The sequence below is a fragment of the Choloepus didactylus genome, chromosome 4 (genome assembly GCF_015220235.1).
Source record: "Choloepus didactylus isolate mChoDid1 chromosome 4, mChoDid1.pri, whole genome shotgun sequence".
Lineage (NCBI taxonomy): Eukaryota > Metazoa > Chordata > Mammalia > Pilosa > Megalonychidae > Choloepus > Choloepus didactylus.
Window position 1 is genome coordinate 40,179,482 of NC_051310.1, and position 19,564 is coordinate 40,199,045.

The 19,564-nt window shown below is 37.9% G+C and overlaps 1 pseudogene; it reads right to left on the bottom strand.

The window, feature by feature from the left end:
• Positions 1-16,083: 16,083 nt before the first annotated feature.
• LOC119532608 lies at positions 16,084-18,073 on the bottom strand (annotated as a pseudogene).
• Positions 18,074-19,564: the final 1,491 nt, after the last annotated feature.

Consider the following 19,564-nt stretch of genomic DNA (forward strand, 5'->3'; position numbering starts at 1 on the left):
TGAGGAGCCTGTGGAGAATGCAGGGATATTCGCCTACCCCACCTCCATGGTTGCTAACATGACCACAGACATAGGGGACTGGTGGTTTGATGGGTTGAGCCCTCTACCATAAGTTTTACCCTTGGGAAGACGGTTGCTGCAAAGGAGAGGCTAGGCCTCCCTGTATTTGTGCCTAAGAGTCTCCTCCTGAATGCCTCTTTGTTGCTCAGATGTGGCCCTCTCTCTCTGGCTAAGCCAACTTGAAAGGTGAAATCACTGCCCTCCCCCCTGCGTGGGATCAGACACCCAGGGAAGTGAATCTCCCTGGCAACGTGGAATATGACTCCCAGGGAGGAATGTAGACCTGGCACCGTGGGACGGAGAACATCTTCTTGACCAAAAGGGGGATGTGAAAGGAAATGAAATAAGCTTCAGTGGCAGAGAGATTCCAAAAGGAGCCGAGAGGTCACTCTGGTGGGCACTCTTATGCACACTTTAGACAACCCTTTTTAGGTTCTAAAGAATTGGGGTAGCTGGTGGTGGATACCTGAAACTATCAAACTACAACCCAGAACCCATGAATCTCGAAGACAGTTGTATAAAAATGTAGCTTATGAGGGGTGACAATGGGATTGGGAAAGCCATAAGGACCAAACACCACTTTGTCTAGTTTATGGATGGATGTGTAGAAAAGTAGGGGAGGGAAACAGACAGACAAAGGTACCCAGTGTTCTTTTTTACTTCAATTGCTCTTTTTCACTCTAATTATTATTCTTGTTATTTTTGTGTGTGTGCTAATGAAGGTGTCAGGGATTGATTTAGGTGATGAATGTACAACTATGTAATGGTACTGTAAACAATCGAAAGTACAATTTGTTTTGTATGACTGCGTGGTATGTGAATATATCTCAATAAAATGATGATTTAAAAAAAAAAAAAAAAAAAAAAAAAAAGAACACCCAAATCATCCCCCCCATCCCACCCTATTTTTCATTTCATTTTTGTCCCCATTTACTAGTCATCCATCTATACACCAGATAAAGGGAGTGCGATCCACAAGGTTTTCACAATCACACTGTCACCCATTGTAAGTGCCTTCACCTTTTATTTGGACCATGGCCACCAGCTCTTTTTTTTTTTTTAAATTCAATTTTACTGAAATATATTCACATATGATACAATCATCCACGGTGTACAATCAGTTGTTCACAGTACCATTATATAGCTGTGCTTTCATCACCACAATCAATTTTTTTAACATTTTCATTATCCAACACAAAAAAGAAAAAGAGTAAATGTTAAAGTTAAAAAGAACACCCAAGGAGAAAGGAGAAGATGGTGGCATAGAGAGGAGTGGTAGTTAGTTAGTCCCCCCAGAACAACTAATAAAAAACGAGGAACAACCAGTAAAACCTCTGGAATAACTGGTGGGAGACAACCATTACTATCTACACATCATATAACAATCTGAAATGGGAAAAATGCCTGAGATCACAGCATAAAACCTGTAAGTAAAATCTGCAGACCCGAACCGAGAGCCCCTGCCCTCGTGGCAGACTGAACTGCAAAGCCTAGCAGTGCTAGAGAGCAGCACTCTCTGAACAAGCAAATATAGCTCAGCCCAGCTCCAACTGGGGTTTTAATATTAACCACTCAATGCAAACTATGAATCCCCAACAAGCAGACAGAGGCTTTTGGTTATGACTGACCTTGGAGAGTCAGGGGACGTATCTGTCTCGAGACAGGAAGCCCAAAGGATAGGGTGCTATCTCTAGCCAACAGATGAATCTGGGGGCTGTAGACTGACCCTGAAAGGGGGCTTTCTGTCCCTTTCTCTCTCTGTCAACCTGGGCAGCTCAGTGGAGAAAGCCTCAACCATTTTTAGCTCGCAGTGCTCTGCAGTAGAGAAAGCCTCAGCCATTTTAAACTCGCAGCACTCTGACCCAGACAAGGGTAGAGATAGCAAAGTCAGAGAAACAATGAATCTATTTACATGCAAATGAAATCTCTCTAAGGGGCATATCTTCCCAAGAGGAAAGAGGTGGGGCCCAGCTCTACCACCTGCCTTCCATTCAGAACTAAACCCCAGAGCCTGGGGGAAAACAGCCACGGGCGACACCTCCTTACACCAGTCTGGAGTGACAGGCTGACAGGCACACCTGCTGACACAGGGTGTGTCAATCCTATAAGACACACCTTCAGGGAAGCCGGATACTGAATATTTCTTCCTTCGGGACCTGAGCCTGTTCTCATCTGGGATAATCTGTTTGGGGTGGGCAAGGAGGTCAGATGCCTAGACAACAGAAAACTACAATCTACACTAAGAAAAATGAAGTTATGGCCCAGTCAAAGGAACAAACTTACACTTTAACTGAGATACAGGAATTTAAACAACTAATGCTAAATCAATTCAAAAAGTTTAGAGAACTTTTCCCTTTTAGGAAATACTAAAGGGAGCACTACAGACTGATAGGAAAAGACAGGAGTGAGAGGTTTGGAACACAATTTTGGGTGATGGTAGCACAGCAATGTAAGTACCCTGAACAAAGATAACTATGAATATGGTTGAAAGAGGAAGGTTAGAAGCATGTGGGACACCAGAAGAAAAGAGGAAAGATAAAGACTGGGACTGTATAACTCAGTGAAACTTAGAGTGTCAAAAATTGTGATAAAGTGTACAAATATGTTTTTTCATGAGGGAGAACAAATGAAAGGCAACCTTACAAAGTGTTAAAAATAGGGAGCTATTGGGGGAAAAATGCAATCAAAGTAAACTAGAGACTATAATTAGAATCGTTGTATTATGCTTCCTTCAATGTAACAAAGGCAATATACCAAGGTAAATGCAGACAAGAGGGGGGCATAGGGGAGGGGCATTGGTGGTGGTGTCTGACTCTTTATTCTACTTTGATCTAAGGTTATCTTTCCTTTTGCTGCTTCCTTGCTCTCATGTTGTTTTTTGTTTGTTTGTTTGTTTGTTTGTTTTTTTCCTCTTTCTTTTTTCTTTTCTTTTGCCTCACTACCTTCTTTGACTCTTCCTCCTGCTTTGTGGAAGAAAGGTAGATGTCCTTATATAGATAGCAGTTGAGGGTGATGAACACATAAAAATGTGAATATACAGGGAACCATCAACTGTTCACTTAGGATGGAATGTATGGGGTGTGAACAAAACCATCTTAAAAAAAATGGGTTGATGATGAAACCTTGAGGGCAATATATTGAGTGAAATAAACCAGAGGGACAAATATTGTAGGGTCTCACTGGTAGGAACTAATTATAATATGTATACTCATAGACATGAAATAAAAGTTACCAAGATATAGAATGAGGCTAAAGAATGGGGAGTGGTTGCTTAGTATAACAGAATGCTTGGAAATGAACAGAGGTGATGGTAGCACATTGTGACAATAACTAACAGTGCTGAATGGTACATGAATGTGGTGGAAAGAGGAAGCTCAAAGTCATGTATGTCACCAGAAGGAAAATTGGAGGTTAAAAGATGGGAATGTATAAAACAGTGAACCTTGTGGTGGGCAATGTCCAAGATTAACTGTAGAAATATTAGAAATCTCTTTCATGAGCCAGAACAAATGTATGTATGACACTACAACTAGAAGTTAATAATAGAGGGGCATATAGGAAAAACTATATACCTATTGCAAACTATATACTACAGTTAGTAGTATTTCAATGTTCTTTCATAAACAGTAACAAATGTACTATACCAATACCTCGAGTCAACAATGGAGGGTGGGTGGTTAGGAATATGGGAGGACTTGAGTTTCCTTTTTTTGTCTTTATTTCTTTTCTGGAGTAATGACAATGTTCTAAAAATTGAACAAAAATTAATTGTGGTGATGGATGCACAGCTGTATGATGGTACCAGGGGCAACTGGTTGTACACTTTGGATCTTTGGATAATTGTATTGTATGTGAACAATCACAATTAAAAAAAAAACACCCAACATCCCATAACCCTATCACTCTCTATTATTCATTTATGTTTTGTCCTCATTTTTCTATTCATCTGTCCATACACTGTATAAAAACATTGGGAGCCACAAAGTTTTCATAATCACATGGTCACACAGTGTTAGCTATATAGTTATAAAATTGTCTTCAAGAATAAAGGGTACTGGGCTGTAATTCAACAGTTTCAGATATTTCTTTTTAGCTAAAAACTAAAAAGGTTTATTTATATAATGCATAGAATAACATCCAGAATGACCTCTTGACTCCATTTGAGATCTCTCAGTCACTGAAACTTTGTTTTGTTTCATTTCTCTTCCCCATTTTGGTCAAGAAGGCTTTCTCGATCCCATGATGCCAGGGCCAAGCTCCTCCCCATGAGTCATATCCCATGTTACCAGGAAAATTTATACTCCTGGAAGTCATGTACCACATAGGGGGAGGGCAGTGAGTTTATCTGCAGAGTTGGCTTAGAGAGAGAGGCCACATTTGAGCAACAAAAGAGGTTCCTTGGGGTGACTCTTAGGCACATATTATAAGTAGGTTTAGCCTCTCCTTTGCAGTAACAAACTTCATAAGGGCAAGCCCCAAGACTGAGGGCTTGGCCTTCTAAATTTTTTTCCCCTAATGCTTTTGAGAATCATTAATTACCCAGGTGGAGAAATTTAATATTTCTATGTTTTCCCCTAGTCCCTCAAGGGGGCTGTGCAAATACCTTTTTATTCTCTCCCCAAATTACTCTGGGATGTATTGGGGTTTCAAACCAACCTGTACAAACCAACCAGATTTCACTCCCTATTCAACATACCATATAATTATATTGTCTGAATAAACTAACCATACAAGTTAAATTTTATAGTGTGTTACAAAAAATATAAATTTTGCACCTAATAAACATCTCTTCCCTTGGTCTCACACAGAAGTTGAAGTTTTAAAAACACTGTCAGTCAGAAGCTTAAGAGAAGCTCATAGAGAAGAGCCCCAGAGAAGCTGAGAGAGGACCCACAGAAGCTCAGAGAGAAAGCCACCGAAGCCAGAAGCTGACAGCAATAAAACCCAGGAGAAAAGGACCAGCAGACACCACCATGTGCCTTTCCATGTGACAGAGGTGTCCCAGATGCCAGCAGCCTATCTTCAGAGTCCAGATAATGTTTTAAGTATAAAGGAAGAAATATAACAGTCACTCATGTCAGCCACCTGGTGTCCCCAAGTCCTCTGGCTTGCTGAGATCATCCTCTTCCAAGATATATTATTTTGATGGTTCAAATTCTGCACAGGAGATTTATCTTTCAGTTCATCACCCCTTGAATTGAGGTTTCCTGTTTCTGCAGAATTTTATATTTGTCTTGCATCTTACTTCTTACCTATGAACATTTCTCTCTGCCCCATGACACCAAAGTGGAACACAGGCACTTTTGACTTCCCCTAAACTTATACAGCTCAGACAGTTTTGTGCAGTAAGCAGTAGACCATTACTAGATGCATAAATAATATCCTCGACAATGGAGGTGGTGAATTGGCTACACTGCAACATAGCCAATAACACAACAAACAACCTAAAACATCACAATTGTCATCTCTGTTCTTTAAAGCCTGATAATAATTCTTGTGACAGAACATTGCTAGCCCCTGAGTACCAGCCTCCTAACTGTTAGACCCTCTCCCTTTCTCAGTCATCATCATCCAGTGAACAGCCCTGCCCCATGGCAACTTTGTTTCCCAGGCTCCCTCATTTGCTGCTGGTGGAAACTGAATTGCTCCCATCCTATTCCATTTCCCTCCAGTTGTCTCACTCTTAGCCAATCCTGGGTGTGCCAGTTTGAATGTATTATGTCCCCCAAATGCCATTATCTTTGATGTAATCTTGTGTGGGTGGACCTATCAGTGTTAATTAGATTGTAATTCTTTGAGTGTTTCCATGGAGATGTGCCCCACCCAACTGTGGGTGATCACTCTGATTGGATAATTTCCATGGAGGTGTTGGCCCACCCATTGGGTGGGTCTGAATTAAGTTACTGGAGCACTGTATAAGATCAGACAGAAGGAGCAAGCTGCTACAGCCAACAGGCACACTTTGAAGAAAGCACAGGAGCTGCAGATGAGAGACAGTTTGAAGATGGCCGTTGAAAGCAGACTCTTCTCCAGAGAAGCTGAGAGAGGACAAATACCCCAAGTGCAACTAAGAGTGACATTTTTGAGAAACTGCAGCCTAGAAAGGAACGGCCTGGGAGAAAGCCGTTTTGAAACCAGAACTTTGGAGCAGATGCCAGCCATGTGCCTTCCCAGCTAACAGAGGTTTTCCGGACACCATTGGCCATCCTCCAGTGAAGGTGCCTGATACTGATGTGTTACCTTGGACACTTTATGGCCTTAAGACTATAACTGTGTAACCAAATAAACCCCTTTTTATAAAAGCCAAAAAAAAAAAAAAAAAAAAAAAAAAACACTGTCAGTATCATCCTTTACCCTTTAGTCTGATTTACCTTAGCCCTAACCAAGTCCATTTTGTTCAAATCTCTAATTGAAGTCTAATCTCTTTTTTCAGACTCTTTAACATTTGTGTATGGGATAATGCTGACATTCATAGCTGCTGGACTCTGGCTCTGAGTCTCAGGTGTCACACAGATACTCAAAGTTCCAGGGACCAACCAGGTTATACACCAAGAGCTCAGCATCTCAGAGTTTAGAAATAACCATTACAACTCAGGAATAGATGTAATGGCTGTAAGAGCTTACAATCTAGGAAGCTTTACAATAAGCCTTCCCCTGATAACCTATGCTCTCAGAGTCAATTCTCGGAGTTTGCACATTATAGTTAGCCCATATTAGTGAGGCATTATAATGTCTTTCTTTCCATTTCTGGTTTGTTTCTCTCAACATACCACAACTTCACAATTTCACTTCTTGTAGCTGCTTAATATTTCATTGTATGTATATACCAGTTTGCCATTCTCTTCATCAGTCACTGTACCCTTAGCCTACCTCCATCCATAGTGAATCGTGAATACTGACACCATAAACCCCACTGTACAAATATCCATTCTTGTCCCTCTTTTCGGGTTTTCCAAGTATATACCCAATAAATTAATTGCAGGACCATATGGCAACCCCATGTTTAGCTTCTTGTGGAACCACTACACAGCCCTCCAGATGGGCTGCACCATTCTACTTCCCCACCAATGGTGATTAGCTTCATCCCTTTCTCCACATTTTCTCCAGCACTTGCATCCCTCTGTTTATTTTTTAGATGGCTTTATTCACACACCACACATTCCATCCTAAGTAAACAATCAATGGTTCCCTGTATAGTCACATAGTTAGGCATTCACCACCCTATCTATATAAGGACATTTCCATTTCTTCCACAAAGAAAGAGGAAGAGGTGGAAAGAGTAAAAAAAAAAAAAAAAGAGAGAGAAATAAAGGAAAAATGACAACCAAAAGCAACAAAAGAAAAAATTTAATTAAAATAAAATATAATTAAAAAGTCAGACAATACCACGTAGGCCAGGAATCCCATACCTCTCCCTTAAATACCCCTCTTATAGACATTTGGCTTTGGTATATTGCCTTTGTTACAATTAATGGAAGCATATTACAATGTTACTGTTAACTATAGACTCTAGTTTGCATTGACTGTATTTTTCCCCAACACCACATTTTTAACACTTTGCAAAGTTGATGTTCATTTGTTCTCAATCATGTAAAAACATATTTGTACCTTTAATTACAATCATTGACCACTCTAGGTTTCACTAAGTTATGCCATCTCAGTCTTGATCTTCTATCCTTCTTTCTGTTGTCCTACATGCCCCTAACTTTCCTCTTTCAGTCATACTCACAGTCATCTTTGTTCAGTGTACTTACATTATTGTACTACCATCACCCAATATTGTGCTCCAAACCTCTCACTCCTGTCTTTTCCTATCTGTCTGTAGTGCTCCCTTTAGTACTTCCTGTAGATCAGGTATCTTGTTCACAAACTCTTTTAGTGTCTGTTTGTCTGAAAATATTTTAAACTCTCCTTCATATTTGAAGGACAGTTTTGCCAGATATAGAATTATTGGTTGGTAGTTTTTCTCTTTCAGTATCTTAAATGTAACATACCACTGCCTTCTCACTTCCATGATTTCTACTGAGAAACCTGCACATAGTCTTATCAAGCTTCCCTTGTATGTGATGGATCACTTTTCTCTTGCTGCTTTCAGTATTCTCTGTCTTTGACATTTGATAATCTGGTTATTAAGTATATTGGTGTAGGTCTATTTGGATGTGTTCTGTTTGGAGTATAATGTGCTTCTCGTATCTGTAATTTCAGTGATTATTTCCTCCACTATTGTTTCAAACCCTTTTCACTTCTCCTTCTGGGACACCCATGACATGCACATTCACGTGCTTCATGTTGTCATTCAATTCCCTAAGATGCTGCTCCTATTTTTTCCATTCTTTTCCCTACCTTTTCCTTTTGGTGTAGGATTTCAGATGCCCTGTCCTCCAGTTCATGAATATTTTCTTCTGCCTCTTCAAATCTGCTGTTGTATGTCTCCATTGTGTTTTTCATATCTTGTATTGTCCCCACCATTCCCATAAGTTTTGCCAATGGTTTTTTCATACTTTCAAGTTCTTCCTTACGTTTGCCCAATGTCTTCTTTATATCCTTCATCTCTTTTGCCATATCTTCCCTCAACTCATTGATTTGATTTTTGAATTGATTTAGGGACTTGTTTAATAATCAGTTGTTTCAATTCCTATATCTCAGATGAAGTCTAATTTTGTTCCTTTGACTGGGCCATCTTTTTGTTTTTCCTAATGTGATTTGTAATTTTTTGTTGTCTATGCATCTGGTTTCCTTGATTACTCATATCAGATTTTCCCAGACAAGATGGGCCCAGGTCTCAGGAGGAGGATGTATTCAGTATCAGGTTTCTCTGAGGTTGAAACCCAGCAGATTGTGAGACTTTCTTGTGAGGCCTTTCTTTGCTTTTCCTATCCTGCCCAGCAGGTGGTGCTTGTCAGCCTGCAGCTCCCCACTGGTGTAAAGAGGTGTGCTGTATTTAATTCTCAGTGAACCATATCCTGGCCAGGGGCCAAGTGTGTCAGAAGCCAAGCTTAAGTTGCTTCTGTTTCCCTCCCCTCCCCAGGCCCTGAGGTCTGAATTCTCTGAGATAGGGCAGCCACTTTAGCTGGGCCCTGCCCCCTTCCTCTTAGGGAAGATGCACCTTTTAAGGAATCTTCTATGCTTGAATTCCTCTTTTGTCTCCCTGACTCTCTTAACTCCCTCCTTGCCTGGGTCAGCTCTGATAATTGAAAATGCCTGAGGCTTTCTCTAATGAGCTATTTAGGATGAGAGGGAAAAAAGGAAAAAGAGAGAAAGCCCCTTTTCAGAGACAGTCCCCAGCCCCCCAGTTTTGCCAATTGACTAGTGTTGGCACCTGGTTCCCTGTCCCCTTTTCTTGGGACACAGCCATTTTCCAGTATTCTGAGTTCAACTGCCTCCGAATGCCTCTGTTTTTAATTGTTTATATATTTTTTTTCTGTCAGCCCTGCCTCCTCTCTGCCCAGAGGAACCTCAAGTTCCTTTCCTGCTTTCTCCAGGTTTATCTGTGCTTGTAGCTTGTAATCAGTACTCCAAGTTTGTTAATTAAAACTGCAATTGGAACTTGTTTGAGTTACTTTTCCTTGCTCTAGGTAACCTGCTTTTTTCTTCTGTGGGGAACGTTTCAGCTCAGCCTGCCATGCCACAGTTTGGGGAGCTTTATTTAGAGTTCTGTGCTGCAATCTCAGTCATTCCACCCATTCCAGTCTGGTGTATGACATGTGACCAGTCACAGATGTCTCCCAACAGTTGTTCCAGACTATTTACTACTTATTCCTGACTGTTTACTAGTTGCTCTAGAGGACTAACTAAATTCCACACATCTCCATGCACCCATCTTGCCCTGCCTCCTCACTCAGCTCTTTCTTAAACCTTCCTTCCTAAAATTAAAAAACAAACAAAAAAACCTTATTTTTGTGTCTGTTCAAAGGATAAGATTAGCTTTATTCTACTCTCATATCCAAACTCACTTTAGTACCCTTACTGAGGCTATCAGGCCGCTGCCCAGGATGGGAGCAATGGCACATGATAAAGACCAAACAAGGGGTAATAACCCCTTACCCTGACACCTCCCCCAGCCTCTGTCAGTCATAAGCTGCTCTGAAAGGGGCACATTTTCCTCTCATCCTGCATAGTAACTGGTCAGATGTAGGTGCAGTCCTTGGAGGCCAGGGGCAAAACACTGTACCACCATGAAGAGGTGAGAGGCAGGGAAAGGAGTACTAATGAGTTTTTCCCCCTTAACCTTCTACAAATGGCATTTTGTTATTGGAAATCTGGGAAGCGGATGTGATTACTCTTTGCTCATAGATATTGTCCTAGGTTGAAATTCCCCAGCTGCCCTGAATTTTCTCTATTAGCCCTTTAAATGCACACCCTCCTTTTTGGTAGCTGTTTCCTTCACTCCTTCTCCACCTGCCCCTTTTCTAGAGGCTGTTTCTAAGCATATTTTTTTTAGCAGTTAATACTGTTCAGGATCAATATTTTGTTTTTTAACAAGGATATTTATGTAACAAACTTTGCTTTAGGCAGGTGTTCACAAGAAAATTCCAAATTCCTCTGAGACCTTACCTTGGTCTCTCCTGGAGCTCTGAAACTGCTGTGGAAGGAATTGGCTGTGACCTTCACCACTGGGGAATAGGGTTAGTGTTAATGGAAAGGGATGCTCCAGTCCTGACAGAAGAAGGATCCAGTCACCATGGTCATCTAGTGCCTCCATGGAGGGAGTTGGGAGAAGTATTCCAGTCCCATTTCCTCCAGGGTCCACTGACATTCTTAGCTGATTCTCCCAGGACACACCCCATCCACCTCTGAGTATCTGGCACCAGAACTCCTGAGACGCCACTCCTCCTCACACTCCTTCCTCCCTTCCAGTGTTCAAGGCTTTGCAACCTCTCTTTCAAATGCTAGATTATTTAAAGAGAAAAAAATACAAGACAAAAAGCTAGCACTTTATAAACATGGTGAATAACCTCTTGGAATATTTTTGGCTTTATATAAAGCAAGGTTTTTAATTGTAAAATACAAGTGCCGTTAGGAAATGCACATGGCATATCTTTGTTAAAGTACATTTTTCAGTGTTTTACAGAATTACATTTTCAAAATTTTTTATAATGAAATTATTTATTATAAACTTCATAATGATGTAAAAAAATTCCCTGGTGCCAATTTGTGGTCAACTCGTCCAGCCCCTTATGCAGGAAACTGCTGATCTACTTTTGGTCACTGTACGTCAGTTTTGCCTTTTCTAGAATTTCGCATAAATGGAATCATACAGAATTGATCATTCTGTGTCTAACTGATTTCACTCAGCATAAAATTTCTGGAATTCATCCTTGTTGTTGAACACATCCACAGTTTATTCACATTTCCAGGTTTTCTCTGAAAATCTTCGTTGTCTTCATGAGATCACAATAACAGAAGAGAACATCAGCATTAGCCACTTTTAATAAGCTCACAAATAGAGACAAAGAATGATTTGGTTTCTGGTAAGATCACCAAATAAGGCAGTGAGTTGATCAAGTAAGCAATCTCAGTCTCCCTTCATTCCTGGCAGGTCAGTTCCCAGATGAACATGCTGTAGGTCAGCCATAAAACTCTGGGGCACACCTATTCTTGTTATTTCCTGCTGTTTTCTTGAGTTATTTATTATCTTTAAGATAAAGGCTTACACTAGAGAAACAGTCCTCTAGATTTCCTTATTTATTCTCTTGATCCCTCTTTCACTATGTTTGCATCTTCTTATATAACTTTTTATATGAGTTTGACATATGAGGTGTTTATATATTTCTTTATTCATTTAGTATTTACTAGGTGTGTAGTTTTTCAGAATTTAACTATATATATATATATATATATATATTTGTGTAACTGTCACCACAATGATACATAACTGTTGCATCACCACCCACAAAATAACCTTTATTTCTCACAACTTCCCCCAGACATAATCCCTGGCAAATACTGGTCTGTTCTCCACTATAATTTTGTCACCCAGAGAATGTTACATAAGTGGAATCATATACTATGTAAACTTTAAGCTTTTTTCACTCACCTTAATACCCTTGAGATTCACCCAATCGTTTATTGTTCTGTCCAGCTGAGTATTATTCCATTTTATAGTTATTCTATACGTTATTCAGCTGCTGAAAGACATTTGAATTGATTCTAGTTTTGAGCTTTTACAAACAAGCCTGCAATGAACATTTGTCTACAGGTTTTGTGTAAATGTGCCAAAAGTATTTTAATTTTTTGAGGTACAATTTATCAACTTTTTCTTGTAAGAATCATGCCTTTGGTGTCCTGTCCCAGAACTCTAAATCTAACTCTAGCACAAAAAGATTGTCTTCTACAGTCTATTCTAAATGTTTTATAATTTTACTTTAACATTTAGATCTATGAAATATTTTGAATCATTTTTTCTTACCAGAGGTGAAATTTCCATGGAGTTTCTTTCCTTAAGCCTGTGAATGTACTGTTACTTCACCATCATGTGTTGAAAAGTCTCTCCCCTTTCTTCATTGAGTTGTATGTGCATTTTTGTAAAACTCAGTTGTATCTTCCTGCATGGGTTGATCTCTGGCAGTCTATCCTTTCACCAATATCACAGAGTCCTAATTACTGAAGCTTTATAGAAAATCCTAAAATAAGGTAATGTGATTGGTTCAACTTATTCTATTTCAAGATTATTTTGAATAACTAATTGCTTTGAATTTCTGCATCAATTTTAGAACAAGATTGTCTATATCTTCTATAAAACATCCTGGAATTTGATAGAAATCACATTAAATGTATAGATCAATTTGACGAGATTGTCATTTTTACCATATTAAGTCTTCCAATCCATGATCACAGTATATCTAGTCATTTTTTTTAGATATTCTTGGATTCCTTTTTATTAGTATTAATAAATTTGTTTTTGACTTTTGGGTAATAGCTCCTACATGCTTGGCTAGATTTATTCTTATGCTTGCTATTGATTGGTCACATATAGAAATTAGACTGATGTTTATACATTGACCTTGTGTCCTGCAAACGTGCTAAAGTCAGGCATTAATTTTAAGAGGTTATTTTGTAGATTTTTGAGATTTTCTAAACAGACATACGTATGTCATCTGTGAACAGAGACAGTGTTATTTCTTCCTTTCCATTTGTAAGCCTCCCTTTTTTTTTTCCATTATCATTCTGGCTAGAATTTCCTGTACAACATTAAATAAGAGTTGTGAGAAAGGACATGCTTCCCTTGTTCCTGATCTTAGGGGGAAAGCATTCATTCTTTCACCACCAAGTATGATGTTAGTTCAGTTGTTTGTAGATGGCTTTTATCAGAATTAGGGAGTTCCCTTCTATTAATAAATTAATGAGCATTTTTATCATGAGTGGGTATTGAATTTCATCAGGTGCTTTTTCTGCAGAATTAATATTAGTTGGTTAATATGAAGAATTACATTTATTATTTTACCAATACTGGGCCTGCCAAGAATTCCTAAAAAATTCAACTTGGTCCTGGTAGGTTCTTCTTTATGTAATGCTGGATTCAATTTGCTGATATTATATTGTGAATTTTGTGTCTATGCTCAAGTACTCTTGGTCTGTATAAAGTTACTTATTGCACTCTATATGTTCCACATTGTATTACAGTAATGATAGGTCTTTCATTTTCTTAAAGAGATTTCTAGAATTAGTGTTATTTTTCCCTTTAATGTTTGGTAAAATTCAACAGTGAAACCATCTGAGATTAAAATGTCTTTTCAAAAATTCTCTTATTATGAATTTATTTTCTTTAATAGATTTTGGACTTTTGAGATTATTCATTTACTTATGGGCAAGTTTGGTAGGTCCTGGTTTTTGAGGAATTTGTCCATTTCACCTAACAACAAATTATGTGCACATACTCCATTGTGCCTTTTCCTTATTATATTTTAATGTCTGTCAGAATTCTTTCATTCCTAATATTCAATATATATTTTCTCTCCTTTTCTATCATCTGTTAGGCTATATAGTCATGAATTTACATATCTCAAAAAATCCTGCTTTGGTTTATTGAATTTCTATGTTAATTTTCTGTGCTCATTTCCAATGATTTCTGCTATTTTCATTATTTCCTTCATTGAGTTATATTTGCATTTTTTTCTTGAGATGGGGCCTCAGATTCTTGACTTGAGACTTTTCTTCCTGTCTGACATAAACATTTTTAGTGCTATAACTTTTCCTCTCTGCATTGCTTTAGCTGCATCCCACATATTTCAATGTGTGGTATTTTAATTTCATTCAGTACATGATGTTTTATAATTTCCCTTAAGACTTCCTCTTTGTCTCTTTATTTAAATGTGTTTTTAATTTCAAAGTGTCTGGAAATTTTCCTGTTATCTTTTTTTATTGATTACTCATTTGATTCTTTTATGATCTGAGAACATAGTTTGCGTAATTCCAATTCTTTGACATTTATTAGATTTTGTTTTATGCACAAAGATACCAACTACTTTGGTGAATGTCCTATGTGTGTTTGAAAAGGATCCATATTGTGCTGTTGTTGGATGGCATGTCCTATGAATGCCAATTGGTTGGTTGTATTCTTCAGTCTTTCATTATAGCTGTTGACATTTTGACTAGCGATTCTATCAACTATTAAAAGTGATGTGTGGATGTTGTCAATTGTAACTGTGGATTTATCTGTTTTTCCTTTCAGTGTTTTCTGGGTTGGCCTCCGGTATTTTTCAGTTGTGGTTTGGTGCGTAAATATTTAAAATTGTTATGTCTTCATGTTGAATTGACTCTTTTGACATCATGTAGTGTTCCTCTGATAATTTTCTTTGATCTGATGTCTACTCTCTCTGGTATTAATACAGGCACTCCAGCTTTCTTGTTACTGTGTTTATATGGAATAACCTTTTCCAATATTTTATACTTAACCTTCATATATCATATTTGAAGTACCTTTCTTATAGACAACCTAAAATAGTCTCATGTATTTTGTCCATTCTGCCAGTCTCTGTGCTTTAATTCATGTGTTTTGACCATTTATGGTTAACATAACTATTTATGTATTTGGATTTAGGTCTACTATTTTCACAATTGATTTCTTTCATTCTGTTTGTTTTGCATTTATGTGTTTCCCATTTCCTGTCTTCCTTTGGGTTACTTCAACACTTTAAAGAATCTATTTTCATTCATCTATAGAGTTTTGTAATATATCTTTGTATATTATATTTAGTGGTAGCTCTAAGGATTATAACAAACTTGCATAGCTTATCACCCTCTATCATTATCAGTATTTTACCACTTTAAGTGGAATATAGATACCTTACCACACTTTAGGTGCCTATACCCTCTCCACTTTATGACTTGGTTTTCTTAAGTATTACTCCAATATACATTGAGAATCACATCCAAAAATTTTAAAACTTTGCTTTGAAATGTCAAACACTTTTAAAAACTGAAGAGGAGTATAAAAACCTATTATATTTTCTGTATATGTATTATTTTCAAGCTCTTTCTTCATTCCTAATATACCAAGTTTCCTTTCATTATCATTTTTATTTTTTGTCAAGAATTCCTTTAGCCAGTCCTCAAAGTGGGTGTGCTGGAACAAATTCTTTTAGTTTCACTACATCTTAGAATGTCTATACTTCACTTAAACTCCAGAGGATATTTTTGCTTGTTATAGAATTGAGTCCACAGGTCTCTTTTTTGGTTCTTGAAAAGTGCTCTTTCTTTCTTGTGTCCATGATTTCTGACAATAACTATGCTCCCTTTTGAATTGGTGTTCCCCTCTATGTTCTTGTCCATATTAGATTTTAATATCATATTCATTTTTATACATTGTTACTAATTTATATAATTATAAAACAAATTTCAAAAGTGCCATAAGGTCATTAAGGTAGAAGCCATTAGTGAACATTATTTCAAATGTCACTTTTCAGGAAAAGCCATTGGTTTTTTGATACAAATTATCTGCAAAATGATGTAGTATTAATGGTATTTGAATTTTACAGTAATGTGACTACACTTTGCACATTACATTTCTTGAGTATCTGATCTCTAAAGTTCATTTCCAGTCACACATTTCGGCTTTTTAAGTCTGGTTTTTCTTAAAGACTCTAGCTGCTTTGCTTGTAGCCATCGTTTTCTTGACAGCATTGTCTGACCAGAACTGAGAGACAGAAACCAAGCTACATCAAGCAACTGGTGGAGATCATCAGCAGTGATACTCTGGGGATCATTCTTGTGCATTTCCACGAAGTCATCTTCGATGGCCTTGGTTATTATATCAGAAATTCTGTAATCCAGGAATGTCAAAAGGGTTAGACAGATGCAGATTTTATTCAGTACAGAAGGCAGCACTGCTGAGAGAAGCTGTTCATATACTCGTCCATGTTTGGTGGAATTATCTGTGGTTGTATGTGAATCTGGCAATCTGCCGGGAGGAATGATCTCCCTTCTGAAGTAATAAGAACATTAATATTGCAGGGAATTTGAACTGGTGGTAACTGAAGTCGTAATCCACCTCCTGACAAGTTATCAGGTTGCTCAGGGAAGTCACATTATGAATGCCTGGGGTGTCAAGCTGCCCTCGCTCCAAAAGAGTTTCATCAATTACAAGAGAAGTACTACTGGGCAGCTGAAGGAGTCCACTAACCAAGCAATTGGCTGTGTAGTCTTTGTGGGGAATGAATTTTAAATGGTTCATGTTCCCTATAGTCATCTGTGGACGAAAAGATGCTGGAACAGATGTTGAATAATTTTATAGAAGTATTCTGTGAAGGTGCTATTCTGTGGGCAACCACTCAAGTTAATGGTAAATTTTCCCAGGGGAAGAACATCTCTTCTCGTATATTCTGTAAAGATGAAATGTAATATATGGTATTCCACAGCCAACCCATCTCCCAAGAGGGCATGAGTGAGGAACCCAAACAGTTCTATTCTGATTGGAGACAATTCAGACATGAAACTTGAAATGAAGATTTTGCTCTCCTCTTTGTTAAGGCAAGCAGGCACTAACAGATTGATGTGCTGTAACTTCTGGGTAGTAATGAAGCATGAGGACTGTGCACTCTCTGTTCTTCCGCTGTGTCTGTGCATCCCATTGGATCTATCAGTAAAGAGGCATCCCTCTCACCATGATTCAGTGTAGATCAACAGACAGTATGCCATACAACTCAAGAACATGAGTTATTTTGAAACAATCCCAATCCTCATAGACCTTTCCAAGGCTTTCAGGACCTTTCTCTCCTGGCAGGGGAAAATTCAGGTCTAAAAGATAAGAGAGGTTCAGAGAGTTCAGTTGTTGCCCAGTGCAAGCTTCAATTTCTAAACATTTTGGCTCTCCAGACCACCGAAGACCTCCAACACTTCCTGCTTGTCTGGCATCTGTATGTTCGCCTTTTTGCTTGTTGGGCTGCAGATCAATATCTTCATCATCTTCATAATTCCCCTTGTGACGACTGGGAGTGTAGGATGTTGAGGGACTAACTCAAGCTTGGTTTGCATTAAAATAGGCTTCTTTTACCCATGTAGATTCCCCAGGAACTGGAACACAATAGAAAGTCTGTCTTTCCAAAGTGGTAGTTCATGGCAATTTTAAATCAACTTTATGTTGAGGCCCACATTTTGCTACACCTCTGTATTTTCCAAAATGAAGAATGTATGCTTTTGTATTTTGGTTAGCTGTTTCATAAACTTCCATGTAAAACTTAGGGTCAAATATATCTTGAATCATGCAACAAAATTTCACAAAACTTTTAGGTTTCAAATAATGAAGGGGAACCCCGTACAATGATGGTACCAATTTAGGAGCATTACTTTCCTTCAGCTTTTCCTTAAAATATTCAATTACTTTTTTCTCCTAATCAGAATTAACTCCATTTCTGGAGAAGAATCCTTGCACGATGCCAAGTGGCTGGATGAGTCGATCTTCCCACATGGCATCCTGGTGACAGGCCAGCTGCAACCTGCAAAACAAGCACAGCCAGGCATCTGGTGCCCCTTCTCCTCCTGCTTCTCCTCCTGGGCTCTGCTGCTTCTTGCCCATACCCTCCCATACAGCAACAGGCGGGTCTTGCAGGCCACCCAGACTCCTGGCCTCCCAGTACCTCAGCGAGTGATGGCTGCACTTGCTGCCCCCGATGAGCTGCTGGCAATGGGCCTCTCCTCTACTTGATATGTCATTTCTTCTTGAATGCTTTCAAGATTTTTTTCTCTTTGTTTTTAGTTTGAGAGTTCACTCAGATTCTTGAATCTTTGGGATATGTTTTTTGTAAATTTTTAGTCATTATTTAGAAAAAATATTTGTTCATTCCTGAATTGATTTTTTTTTTAATTATTCATCTTCTTTGACTTAGTTCATTTTCTTTCTGTTTTCTCTGTTATTCAGATTGGAAGATTTCTATTGGTTGTTCTTCAAGTTCACTGATTTACTCTCATCTGCATTCTTTGATTCAGTCCATTACATTTTATTTCAGTGATAGTATTTTTCAGTTCTGAAATGTGATGACTCCATCTTGATGAGAACAAGAAGGCAGTCCACTCCTTTTTGTTGCTGAGTATTTTCCACTGTATGTTTATCCATTCATTTGTTGATGAATATTTGGAATATTTCCAGGTTATGGCTATTGTATAAGCTACAATGAGCATTCATGTACAAGGCTTTATGTGAACATATGCTTTTATTTCACTTGTATAAATTCCTAGGAATTGAATGACTGGTCATTTGTTTGTGTACATTTAATTAAGACAAAATTAACAAACAAGAGATTTATTTAGGTTTGTTTAATTTCTGTCTGCTGTGCAGTTTATAGCGCACACATATTGTGCATATATTTAAATTTATCCAAAATAATTCATGATTTTGATGCTACTGTAAATTGCACCTTTAAATTCAAATTTTCCATTTTTCTTTGATAATATAGAGAAGTAGATTTGATTTTTGCTGGATGACCTTGTGTCTTAGGAGATTTGTAAATTAAATTTATATTTATAGGACTTCAATTTAGACTTTTAAAGGGGTTTCTGTTAACCAGATTATGTTGTCTACAACTACAAATCATTTTATTTCTTCATTTCATATCTGTATGCCTTTTTAGTTTTCTTTCTTTCATTATTACACTGGTTAGGACCTCTATTACTATGTTGAAATCATGAAGGAGAGTAGACATCCTTCATTTATTCCTAATCAACATGGGAGTAATTAATTCTTCATCATTAAATGTGATTTTTCCTGTGTCTGTCTCATAGACTCTCTTTACCATGTTGAAAAAGTTTTCATCTATTCCTAGTTCAATGAGAGTTTTCATCATAAATGGGTGTTGAATACTGTCAAATGCTTTGTCTGTATCTATTGAGATGACCATATGATTTTTCTCTTTGTTCTTTGAAGATGGTTAATTACATTGATTGGTTTTCAATTGTTAAACCAACCTTGTATTACTAAGATAAGTTCCAATTGGTCATAATATATTGTCTTCTATATACATGCCTGTATTTGCTTGGTTAATATATTGTTGGCATTTCTGTGCCTGTATGC